General features: G+C 38.7%; 1 pseudogene; it reads right to left on the reverse strand.

Moving 5' to 3' along the window:
- Nucleotides 1-206: 206 nt before the first annotated feature.
- LOC102834771 lies at nt 207-722 on the reverse strand (annotated as a pseudogene).
- Between the last annotated feature and the right edge of the window lie 12,239 nt (nt 723-12,961).

Below are 12,961 nucleotides of genomic sequence, written 5' to 3' on the forward strand. Positions count from 1 at the left end.
CACAGCGTTGAGACCTTACTTTGGAAGGAACTAATGAAAAAGTAGATTGGAAGATGAGATTTCACTTGAGTTTTCAAATAAGTGATCTTAATTTTTTTTCTTATAGAAAAAGTTTAAATCAGTTTATTATAAATATATATGAACCATTCATCTTTGCAGCTTTCAGATAAAGTCCAGCACTTCATTTATATAATGTCTCTAAGAGGTCAGTAGAGATGATCTGAGATTAATGGTGACATCATCCATTTAAGTCCTTGGCATAGTCCTTTACCAGTAAGAGCACAACATGCCTGGATATGCCACTGATGATCTTTAGGAGAAATGAGTGTCAAAAACAGGGAGATTTTTGCTACAGTCACACATTCTTTAACATCTTGTTTATTAGCAAAAATCAGAGTCCAGTTTTCCTTAGGTCCCCATGTGCTAACATTTTATAGAGTTCTCCAGTTACAGATATCCTCTCTCTGTCTGTACTATCCACAACTATTACAAACTCAGTATATTAAGTGTTCCAGAAAGAACGAAGAGATTCTTGGCCACAGCAGGAAACGGGTATTGTTAACGACGATCTCAATCTCTTCTACATTACTTCCTGTTGTAGGTACAACCTCATAGAAAATTGGTAAAGAATAGTTTTCCCTGCAATTATCCAGCCCAACAATGATAACTTTGTGCTCCTGGTGATTGAGCAGTCTCCATATCCTGGTGAAGAAAATTCCCATTCTCGGGCAGCGGACCCCCTCGTGTCCCCTGGGCCTCCTGTCCTCCCCAGACTCAGGCTCAGGCGGAGAAGAGAGACGCGCCCAAGCCTCGGTCTGTGCTGCTGCTGCTGCAGGTGACACCGGCCCGCTTCACTGCGGAAGGCCGAATCCCAGGCCGCCCTGCCACACGCTAGACTCCGCCGCTGCCGCCGCGGCACTCGCCGGCCTTGCAGACATCAACGCCGCCTTATCTAACAGGCGCCTCGCGGGCAAACGCCCTCCTCCAGCTCCACCCAGGCGGCAGCCTTGTTGAGCTTTTTTAAAACCAGAAAGCAAATAAACATGACTGGTGTGGCGCTGTGGGTTAATGCGCCAGACTACAAAACCTTGTGGTTTAAGCTCGCCCGTCGCTCTTTGGAAACCCTATACAGGGTTGTTATGGGTCGGAACCAACTCGACGGCACTTAATAACTACGAGAGCTATGAGAGCTCCTTTAGATATCTGAATTATACACATTATGTAATACTTTAAGACTGATATAGTTTGTTTGCAATAACTGAAATAAATGAGGAGGAGATTCCATCTTGTAATAATAAAAACTTCTAGAAACATACCCAAAGTATAAATTCAATAAAAACCATCATAAATGAGTAGTTGTAATCTACAAACAGACCACTACACATGTTTTACAAACATGATCAATGTGATTCTTAAAGATAACATATGCATAAAGGACAGTGATTCATAAGTTCTAAATTCTAGCTATAAACTGATATAACCAGAGATCCATTTAATCTTGATATAAACAAAAAACCCTACTGCCATTGAATCTATTCCGAATCATTGCTGTGGTGTAGTTAAATGCCGTGGTCCCACCCATAGCAACCCTGTATAGGGTTTCCAAGGAGCAGCTATAAAAGGTTTCCAAGATTATTCATTTTTATGGGAGCAGACAACCTCATCTTTTTCTTGTGGTGCGTTGGTGGGTTTGAACCACTGACCTTGTAACTAACGAATGGTTCAGTGCTTACGCCAGGGCTCCTTAATTTTGAGAATATAAAAAGACCAGAAAAATGTGGTAACATTTTAAAATCATAGATTTCAGACACAATTGAATGCATAGAAATGTATTCTTTATAACCTTGATGCTGGTTGAGTGTGTGCCATGGAATCCGTTCCAACTCCGGGAGCAGTAAACTTCATCTTTCTCTCATGGAGTGACTGGTAGATTTGAACAGCTGATATTGCCGTTTACAATATCGTAAGCCACTGTGCTACCAGGCCTTTACTTGTTTTTGTTGCTTTTATTCTGCCATAGAAATGATTTTTTCTAGATGTCAAATTCTGGCTTTTGTTTTCTAGACTTTTGCACTCTCTGCTGGTGAACATTTTTATTATCCCTGTAGACCATGGTGTGGAGGAGAAGGGAGTCAGCTACTTAATTTTCCAAAAATATTTTGACCAAATCTATGGTCTCCTTGACTCAGTCACCTCTGAAGCCACAAAGAAGAAATTAAATTTAAATTAACTTAAAAGTTACATATAATTAAGTCCTCTGATTTATGACTAAAATCATCATAGTTTTGAAAAATGAATCCACATTAATTTTGTTGGAGTGTGCCAGTATGGCATTTGGAAGAGCTCCTAGTACCTGGTTAGTCTAAGTAGTTATCATAAATATAATATCTTCCTAAAAAAAGAATAGAATTCTAAACTGGAAATAAATTAATGCTGCACATATGTGAAATACACAGTAACTTGGTGAAAGAGCTAGTAGTTTTTTGTGTAATGATGTAAAATCTTTATGATAACTCAAAATGGCTCCATTGTAGCCCGTCATCTATTTTAAAAACTTTATGCTCCGATGGCAATACAAAAAAATTTAAACATTATCTAAAAGTAAAGTATTTTTTCACAAATATTTAAGAGCTAGTTTTAAAAATGTAAAAACTAAAGATAGACTACCTCCCAAATACAAAGTGGATTGTGAATGAAAAAACACCCCACAATTTCTGCTATCTATATCAGAGCAACAAAATCACCCAACCCTGGATCACTGTGAAATTCTCCGGGACATGGCCTCTTGCCCTAACTGTGCTGGTTGGTCCATCTATAGTGCAACACTAAGTTTTATGCAATTTCTGGAAAATTTCGGAACTGAAGAACCACCAGGAGGATTGCTGTTGTTAAGTACTGTTGAGCCAATTCTGACTCATAGTGACCTTGCATAGGGTTTTCACAGAGCAGCTGGTAAGTTTAAACGGCCAACCTTGGGGTTCAGACCAACATTGTGGTCCAGTGCTTGTCCGACAGTGCCACACTAGGAGAATGGAAGAATAAAAATCATACCTTGAGAGGACTTGCTGTGAGAAGAACTCAGGAATGCACATAATAGGTATATCCTGCTGTCTTACAAAGGAGAGGGATTGGATCTGCACTGCATAGCCATGGAGTAGAATTAAACTGTGAGCCCTTCTGGGGCACATATATCTCTGTTGTATTCACTATCCCTAAACAGACACTTTTGATGACAGACAGTAGACATCGGTGGTCTTCTGATACCAGCCACAGCTGTGCTGAAAGATGTCACCCACGTCAAACCATCTTGTGTATTTGTTTTTGCCTAAGGCTCTAGAGAGTGCTGGTGTGGCGCTGTGGGTTAATGTGCCAGACTGCAAAGCCGTTTGAACTCCAAGGTCGGCAGTTCAAGCTCACCAGCTTCTCCTTGGAAACCCTATACAGGGTCGCTATGGGTCAGAATCAGCTTGACAGCACTTAACAACAAACAACAAAGCTCTAAAGTCCATTTGGATGAGGGGCAAGGAGCAAGTAGATGAAAGTCTCAGACTCTTGTTGCCTGATGGACAACAATGGGAGGTATTCACTATGCTGCTTCTCACAAGTCCCAAAAGAATCCAGCCCCCATGTGACTTCTTTCCAGTGTCACTGTCTCCACTCTCTCACTCCTGCCTACTGGAATCAGGAGTAAGTAACTCCTTTTGGGGATTTTAAAATTCATACTTTACTAGAGAACCTCTGGTGCAAAGAGGAATCCAACAGAACCAGTAGGTGGAGCCAGATTTTAATCTAATGTAAGAAAGTATTTTTCAAATGGTCATAACTACTCTTGCTCACAGTATTATAATGACCTGATTTTTGGTCCCCTTTCATTTGTTAACTATGTTTTTGAGGTCATGGAACATGTGTGTGCCGTTTCTTAGAGTCTACTAAGCACGGAGTACAGCACACAATATACATACAGCATAGTGTATTCCACAATGTTTGTGGAATGAATGAACGAGTTTTCCAAAAATTGAATTAATTAGAGTAAAGAAATATCACATGGGACAGGTGTCTGTCCATTTGTTTGCTATTAAATGCCCCTTACCTCTTTCTGTCAAATTACTAAGAATTTATAAGAAAGTAGTCCAAATTCTCCTGTTAATTTACAAAATGGCTGAGCTGGTTTGTGTCATTTCCCTCAGTTAAAAATACTTTGGTTGACACATCTTCCTGTTTTCTACCTTCTCAAAACTTAAGTTGTTGGGGAAACATCTCAGACCATTTTTCATTCCTAAGAAAGATTAGATAGCTTTTGTCAGTATAAGGAATCAGGAATTTGAAAGAAAAGGGAGATAATATCACACATGCATCCCTGGACATGGTTTGTTAATGCTGTAAAATTACATAATACTGTCGGGCCCTCAAAACTCAGGACAGTGAGCAAAGTTTCCCATTAATCGGCACTGTGTCTAATCCTTTAGCCTGTCTGAACCAGAGTGACCTATCTGAACCTAATAGTCAACTATCCTAGGCACTGTGGAAACAGAAGCCTTCTTATTTCCAGTTATACACCCTTGCTTTTTCCTTCCTCTTTCTCTTCCTTCTTAAGTGTTAATAGTGAAATTCAGTCCAAGAGTTGAAATATGGAGCTTTGGTGGTTTCTAATCCAATAACTCACAGGTTTCCTGAGGACTCCTTGAGTTCCACCCAAAAGACCAGGGGCTGATGTCACTGACCTGTCCAGTATTGATTGAGTGAGCTCTGTTTAAGCACAGTGGGGCTTGTTCAGCCTTTGGTTGTTAACTGGGGCAGGCTGTTCTCAATGTCCCTCCCAACACCAAATTTCTAAGACTGTATGACACGAAAGCTTCAATGATCTACATTTAACTCAGTTTTGAATGATGTGATTCATGAGCTCAGGTCAATAAAACAAGCCTCTGGAAGACCAAGTCCAAATATCTACTGACAACACTACTGCTTCTACAAAAAATGTGTTTCAACAAATGAGGTAACATAAAAGCGACAAAGAGAAAATATGTTAGCATATATAAGTTCTCATTTCTTCTGTAGAGAAGTGATACTACCCCTCCCCACCACCACTCACTTGTCAATTTGTCATACTATGATACATGTTGCTTTGATGCTGGAAACTAGGCCAACAGAATTCCAATTATCAGCAGAGTCATTTATGGTGGGTAGGTTTCAGAGGAGCTTCCATTAAGACATACTAAGATGAAAAACATGACAGTCTACTTTTGAAAAAGTTGGCCAATGAAAACTTTATGAGTAACAACGAAACACTGACGGATCCAGTGCTACAAGATGAACTCAGGTTGGAAGGCACTCAATATACCAACTGGGAAGACCTGTCTCCTGAAAGCACAGACGAACTTAATGATGTGCATGGAGCAAACCTTGTGTGACCTTCATTTGCTGATGGAGTACAACTCAAAATGAGAAGAAACAGCTGCAAACATCCATTAATAATAACGTGGGATGTGCAAAGTGTGAATCTAGGAAACTGGAAGTCATCACAAGTGAAATGAAATGCATAAAGATGAATATCCTAGGCATTCGTGAGCTGAAATGGACTGGTATTTATCATACTGAATCAGACAATCACATGATATACCATAGTGAAATAACAATTGAAAAAGAATGGCATCATATTCATCATCAAAAAGAGCATTTAAAGATATACCTTGAAATACAATGCTATCTGTGATAGAATAATATCCATATACCTACAAGAAAAAACAATTAATTCCATAATTATTAAAATTTTACACACCAACTACTAAAAAAAATGATGAAATTGAAGAATTCTACAAACTTCTTCACGCCAAAATTGATGAAACATACAACAAATATGGAATGATGACTACTGGTGATGGGAAAGTGAAAGTTAGAAACAAAGAAAATGGATTCATAGTTGGAAAATGTGACTTTGGTGATAGAAATGATGTTGGAGATCACATAACAGAATTTTGCAAAACCAACAATGTATTCATTGTACATACTTTTTTTTAAAACTTCAGAAACAGTGACTTTATATGTAAACCTCATCACATGGAATATACAGGAGTCAAACTGACTACATCTGCAGAAGATATGATGGAGAAGCTCAACATCATCAGCCAAACAAGGTCAAGAGCTAATTGTGGAACAGAACATCAGTTGTTCATATGCAAGTTCAGGCTGAAGCTTAAAAAAATTGAAACAAGTCCATGTGAGCCAAAATATGAGCTGGAATATATCCCACCTGAATTCAGAGACCATCTCAAGAACAGATTTGATGCTTTAGATACTAATGACCAAAGGCCAGAAAAGCTGTCAGATGACATTAAGAACATCATGCAAGAAGAAAGCAGAAGGTCATTAAAACTACAGGGAAGATATAAAAGACTAAAATGGATGTCAAAAACACTCTGAAACTTGTTCTTGAGAGCACAGAAGCTAAAGCAACTGGAAGAAAGGAGGAAGTATAAGACCTAAACAGAAAATTTCAAAGGGCAGCTCGAGGAGACTGATGTCAGACATCCTTTTGCTTGGATCCACAATTAACACTCATGAAAGCAGCAGTCAAGAAATAAAAGGACATATTACATTAGGCAAATCTGCTGCGAAAGATCTCTTAAAGTGCTTAAGAGCAAGGATGTCACTTTGAAAACTAACATGCTACTGACTCAAGCCATTGTATTTTCAATCACTTCACAGGCATGGGAAAGTTGGACAAATGAGAATGAAAATACAACATATCAAAATCCTTGGGACACAGCTAAAGCAGTGCTGAGAGAGGCCAATTTATTGCAATAAATGTACACATCCAAAAATAAGAAAGAACCAAAATTAACACTTTAACACAGCATCTACAGCAATCAGAAACAGACCAAAAGAGGGAACCTACAGCCACCAAAAGAAAAAAAAAATAATAAAGACTAGAACAGAAATAAAATGAGATCGAAAGCAGAAACACTATAGAAAGAATCAGGAGGACAAGAAGCTGGTTTTTTTAAAAAAAGGATTAATAAAATTGATAAACCATTGACAAACCCAACAAAAGAAAAGAGGGAGAAGATACAAACCACACACATTAGAAACTACATGGGCGATGTCACAATGGAACCAAAGGAAATCAAAAGGATAATAATAGAATACTATGAAGAATTGCACTCTAACAAATTTGAAAACTTAGAAGATGGATACATTTTTAGAAAAACACAACCTACCTAAACTTACACAGGGTGAAGTAGAATACTTAAATAGACCCATAAGAAAAGAAAAAAATTGATCAGGTCATCAAAAATTTCTCAAACAAAAGAAGTCCAGTTCCAGATGGCTTCACTGATGAATACTACCAAACATTCAGGGAAGAGCTGTCACCAATTTTACTTAAATTATTCCAGAATATAGAAGAGGATGGAAAGTTTCCTAATACATTTTATGAAGCAAGCATAACCCTCATACCAAAACCAGGGAAGGACATCACTAAGAAAGAAAATTATAGACCAATATCCCTCATGAACATAGACGAAAAAATTCTCAACAAAATCCTAGCCAACAGAAGCCAACAGCACATCAAAAAATAACACATCATGACCAAGTGGGATTCATATCAGGGATGCAAGGATGGTTCAACACTACAAAAACAATCAATGTAATCCACCATATAAATAAGAAAAAAGAAAAGAACCACATGATCTTACTGATTGATTCAGAAAGGGCACTTGACAAAATTCAACATCCATTCCTGATAAAAACACTCAACAAAGTAGGAATTGAAGGGAAATTCCTCAACATAATCCAGAGCATATATACAAAACCAACAGCATACATTACTCTCATTGGCTGCATGATCAGAATTCAATTAGAAGAATAAAGAAGAGGCAAAAAAGAGTAATCTGTTACAATTTGATGAACTTGACCTATACTTTTGGATGTAGTAGCTCAAAAGAGGAAACGTATCTTTACATTGAGGATCATTCCATCCCCTTGGTACACAGGGTTGAAAGGGATGGGCAACTTAGACATTGGCTACCTCAAATGGGTGGGAGGGGGTACAAAGGCAAGAAGTGACTGGCTTACAAGCTTTCAAGAGGGAGCCTAGTTCCCAGAGGATGCAGGGGAAAGTAGAATCTCCACTGAATGGTTTCCAACCTGTCCAGATGGGACTGATGAAAAGAGCTGGAGATAAGACTCTTGTGGTTCAATCATGAATAATTGCTATCAGGACTGACTGTTGAGAGTTGCAAATGTAAAGGAAAACGTTTTTTAGCAAAAGAAGGGGAGTGGTTGATCTTTCAGTCCAGGATCGGAGGACCCTGGGACCATCAAGAAGAAAAGCAGCGTGCGGGACCCTATCCAGAGATGCAGTGATGCCAGAGATAGAAGCAGAGACAATGACATGGAGAGGTGGAAAGATGGAGTGGCTGGGAACTCTGGAATCAGGAAGGGAGAGGGGCTGTGTGCTGATGACCGGGTGGTAGGCTTGCAGGATGTACCCTTTGGTTATTTGATGATGCATGGAGGGGATTGTAATCACTGCAATGAAACAAAATACGATAGGATGAATGTAAGCTGATGTTCTCCTATGTAAACTATCACTCAATTCCCAATTTAAAACTTAAAAAACAAAAATCATTTGACATTCCTGGAAATGAATGTCTTTATTGGAAATCTTCATTAACAATATATGTGTATTGTTTTTCTTGATGTTCTGGTATGGGGCTGAATTGCTAATGGCAAGGTAGTGGTTCAAACCCACAAGCAGCTTCTCAGAAACTCTACACAGGGTCACTTTTGAGTCAGAACTGACTGAAAGGCACTTAACAACAACAACAAAAGTAAAAATTTAAACCCATATTTCCTTAGAGCAATTCACTTGTAGGAATTTGTTGTTGTCAGTAGCATACAAGTCAGCTTGGACCCATGATGATGTTACGTATAATAATGAAATGATATTGGTTCTGTGCCCTCTTCAGGACTGTGAGAATTTTTTGTCCATTTTTGTAACTATGTGTCAGTCTAGCTCACTGGAGGGTTTTCCTCTTTTCTAGGAAACCAACTTGACAGCACTTAACAGCTCTGGATATAACTACCAAAGTGCACAATATACTTGTACAAATACATCACCGCACAGTTGTTTACATTGAATGACTTAAAAAACACTGGACAAAATGTCAATGTCCAACTCTAGGGGACAGGTTGAATCAATCATGATCTAGGAATGGAATAGCATTTAAAACAATGAACTATTTCTAGGTCTGTTCTGACAGAAGTTACAAAGAGAGAAGTATTGAAGACATATGTTCCCTTTTGTATACTCTTTAATCTTTAAGAAAGGGGAGTCTGGGGAGTAGTTTTTGGAGACAATTACTCTTCATTTTATTTCTTTCTACAGCATTTAAATTTATGTATGTAACCTTATGTATGGACCCCTGGTGGACTAAACATTGGGCTGCTAACTGTAAGTTCAGCAATTTGAATCCACCAACTGCTCTGTAGGAGAATGATAAGGCTTTCTCCCCTGTAAAGATATTTGTTGTTGTTGTTAGGTGCCATCGAGTCGGTACCTACTCATAGTGACCTTATGCACAGCAGAACGAAACACTGCCCGGTCCTGGGCCATTACAGCCTCTGAAACCCTATAAAGTGTCACTATGAGTCAGAACCAACTCTAGGGCACATGACAAAAACCATGCACATGCTACGTTTAAATGGGCTATGGAATCACAAGTATAGGATAAAGCACTGGACCTCACGGTTAGCAGCTCAAACCCACCAGCCACTCTTCAGAAACCCTATAGAGTGTCGCTATGAGTCAGAACTAACTCTATGGCACTTAACAATAACAGTAACATATTTAACAACTTTTTTTGTTAGTTGTTAAGAGCCGTGGAGTTGGTTCCGAGTCATATCGACTCTGTAAAGGGTTTTCGATGCTTTTACATCTTTGGGGAGCAGAAATCCTCATCTTTCGCGCTTGCCGGGCTCGCGGACCTTGTGGTTTGCAGTCCAATGTATTACCTTTTCCTTATTGTTTTGCAGAAGCAATAGGCATCTTCTGTATGTCACTGACTGCGCACTGGAAATCTAGATGTGAAGCAATTCCCCTACCAACTTGTTTTTGTTAAATACCGTTGAGTTGATTCCAACATATAATGACCCTCTCTCTATAAGGTTTCCTAGGAGGGGCAAGTGATTTTGAACCGCTGAACTTGTGCTTCAAACCAAGCTTGCGGTCCAGTGCTTATCCTACAGTGCCACACCAGCATTCCAAGAGTAGATTAAACTCTAAAACCATTCTTAGAATTGTGCTGGGTAAATAAAGCATTTGAGAGAAATCATTGCTTGCTGGAGGCAGAGCCTTCTAGTGGGCAGAGAAGCAAGTCATATTTGTTGGTAAGTGCAATCGAGTTGGTTTCGACGCATAGTGATCCTGTATAGGGTTTATAGGTTATAGGGTTTCCGAGGTGCAGCTGGTGAGCTTGAACCACCGACCTTGCGTTCAAAAGGCTTTGCAGTCTGGCGCATTAACTCACAGCGCCACACCAGGTGTGTCGTATTGGGTAAATATTTTTATAGCTAGGAAATACTTCTATTTTCTGATTGAATTTCAGTGTGAAACAGGTAGGTGCCTAGCTTTCCTGGGATAAGGGAAGGGTTTGTTTACAATTGTTTACACCTGAGCAGACAACTACACTTCTCTATCATCACTTGAGTAAAAGGCTACCCACCGATTTAACTTCCACTGTTGAAACGGGAACGTTAATCAGAACGTCAAGTAGGTTCTGATTCATAGGGACTCTGTACAGGGTTTCTGTCACCATTTGTCTGTCACTTTGTCATAATGTGGTGGCTTGCGTGCTTTTGTGATGCTGAGAGGTATGCTGCTGGTATTTTAAATACCAGAGTCCTGATGTAGTGTTGTAAGATAAGTACTGGACTGCTAATTACAAGATTGGCCATTCAGTCACTCCTCAGAAACCCTGTACAGGGTTGCTGTGAGTTGGAACTGACTCAATGGCACTTAATAATAACAAGGTTACCCACGGTAAATAGGTTTCAGCTGAGCTTCCAGAGTAAGCCAGACTAGGAAGAAGGAGAGGTAAATTACTGAATTTCTAGCCTCTGAAAACCTTTGGACAGCAGTAGTACACTGTCAGATACAGTAGTAGAAAATAAAAAAATTATGAATTTCAGCAGAATATTGTCACATATAGTGCTGGATGATGAGTCCTTCAGGTTGGACGTAAAGTATGACTGGGAAAGGGCTGCCTTCCTCAAAATAGAGTTGACCATAATGACTTTAATGGAGCAAAACTTTCGTGACCTTCATTTTCTGATGGGGCACAACTCAAAATGGAGAAACAACTGCAAATACACATTAATAATAAGACCATGGAACATGCAAAGTATAAATCTAGGAAAACTGGAAGTTGTCTACAATAAAATGGAACACATAGGTCAGGTTATAAAGAACTTACCTTCTGTGCCAGGAATTTTATTTAAAACTATTAGCAGAAAATCAAATACTAAGTTTTAGTTTTTTTACTTTAAAAGACTTGTTGGATTTGGGGATAAAGGTGGCTATAGATTCATTATTATGGATCATTAAAGCAGGCTATTACAATGGCCACCAAATATCAAGAGAATTAAATTAAAATGACAGAGTACTTTAAAAGTATTGTCAACTTCGGTTCGTAGTAACATTTCCAGAGTCGGCCATTTCATACAGTAAAATGTATACTTATTCCATTTACAAAAGTGATTTAAAAACAAAACACAAAAAGGGACGAATCCAAAACCCAAACAGATGAGGAATGTGTCAAGGATGAACATTATTTTTCATTGTTTTATAGTTATTATGAATTTTAAACAGAACAATATTAAGCACTTAACAAAAGCCAAGGAGCTCTGGTAGCGTAGTGGTTGCGAATGGGGCTACGAGCCGCAAGGTAAGTAGTTCGAAACTACCAGCTGTTCCTCAGGAGAAAGATGAGGCGTTCTGCTCCCGTAAAAATTTACAGCCTTGGAAACCCTGTACAGGGTTGCTATGAGTTGAGACTGACTCCACGACAAACACCAATGCCAACACCAATGCCAACACCAATGCCAACACCAATGCCAACAACAACAACAATGCAAGCAACAACAAAGCAAGCAACAACGCCAACAACAACAACATTTTTGTTTGTTGTTGTTGAAGTGAAAAAAATTTAAAAGTCAAGAAAAGTGTCAGCAAATTGAGCTTCTTAAACCAAGAAGGGAGTAGTTTGTCTTACACAGGACTATCTATTCAAATTACAGGGAATCAAATGTCCTAATTAAGACACTCATTCAAAACATTCTCATTTTTCTACATTGTAATTTGAAAGGCATAAAATGAACTTTTCCCCCTTTCAGATGTGAATTTTAGAGATTGTTCTTAACTTCTGGAATTCTTAATTATGACAAACTTGAACCATATAAAAATATCCAAATTAGTCACATGACTTCTTATCCTAGTTTCATATTTAATAAAGCAAGTCAAAACTTGTTTACGGAGTCTTGGTATGACACTGTAGGATAAAGCACATGGTCAGTGGGTCAAACTTACCAGCTACTCCTGGAAACTCTATACAGGGTCGTCAAGAGGTGGATCTGACTCGATAAGACTTAACAACAAAACTTGTTTAAATTAGAAAAGACATTGATTGCTTAAATATAAAACTTTTAGTATATAAAGCATACTGCCTAATGGCTTGATTTCACATTTCACTTTTTGCTTTCATAGAATATTAAGCATTAAAATTTTATGAACAACCGCTAAAATTAAGAGGAATATGTTGTTGTTGTTAAGTGCCATGGAGTCGGTTCCAACTAATAGTGACCCTGCACAGGGTTTCCGAGGCTATAAATCTTTAAGGGAGCAGAACGCCTCAGCTTTCTCCCTTGGAGTTGCTGGTCATTTCGAACTGCTAACCTTGAGGTTGGC

This window comes from Chrysochloris asiatica, unplaced genomic scaffold (assembly GCF_000296735.1).
Source record: "Chrysochloris asiatica unplaced genomic scaffold, ChrAsi1.0 scaffold00027, whole genome shotgun sequence".
NCBI classification, from domain to species: domain Eukaryota; kingdom Metazoa; phylum Chordata; class Mammalia; order Afrosoricida; family Chrysochloridae; genus Chrysochloris; species Chrysochloris asiatica.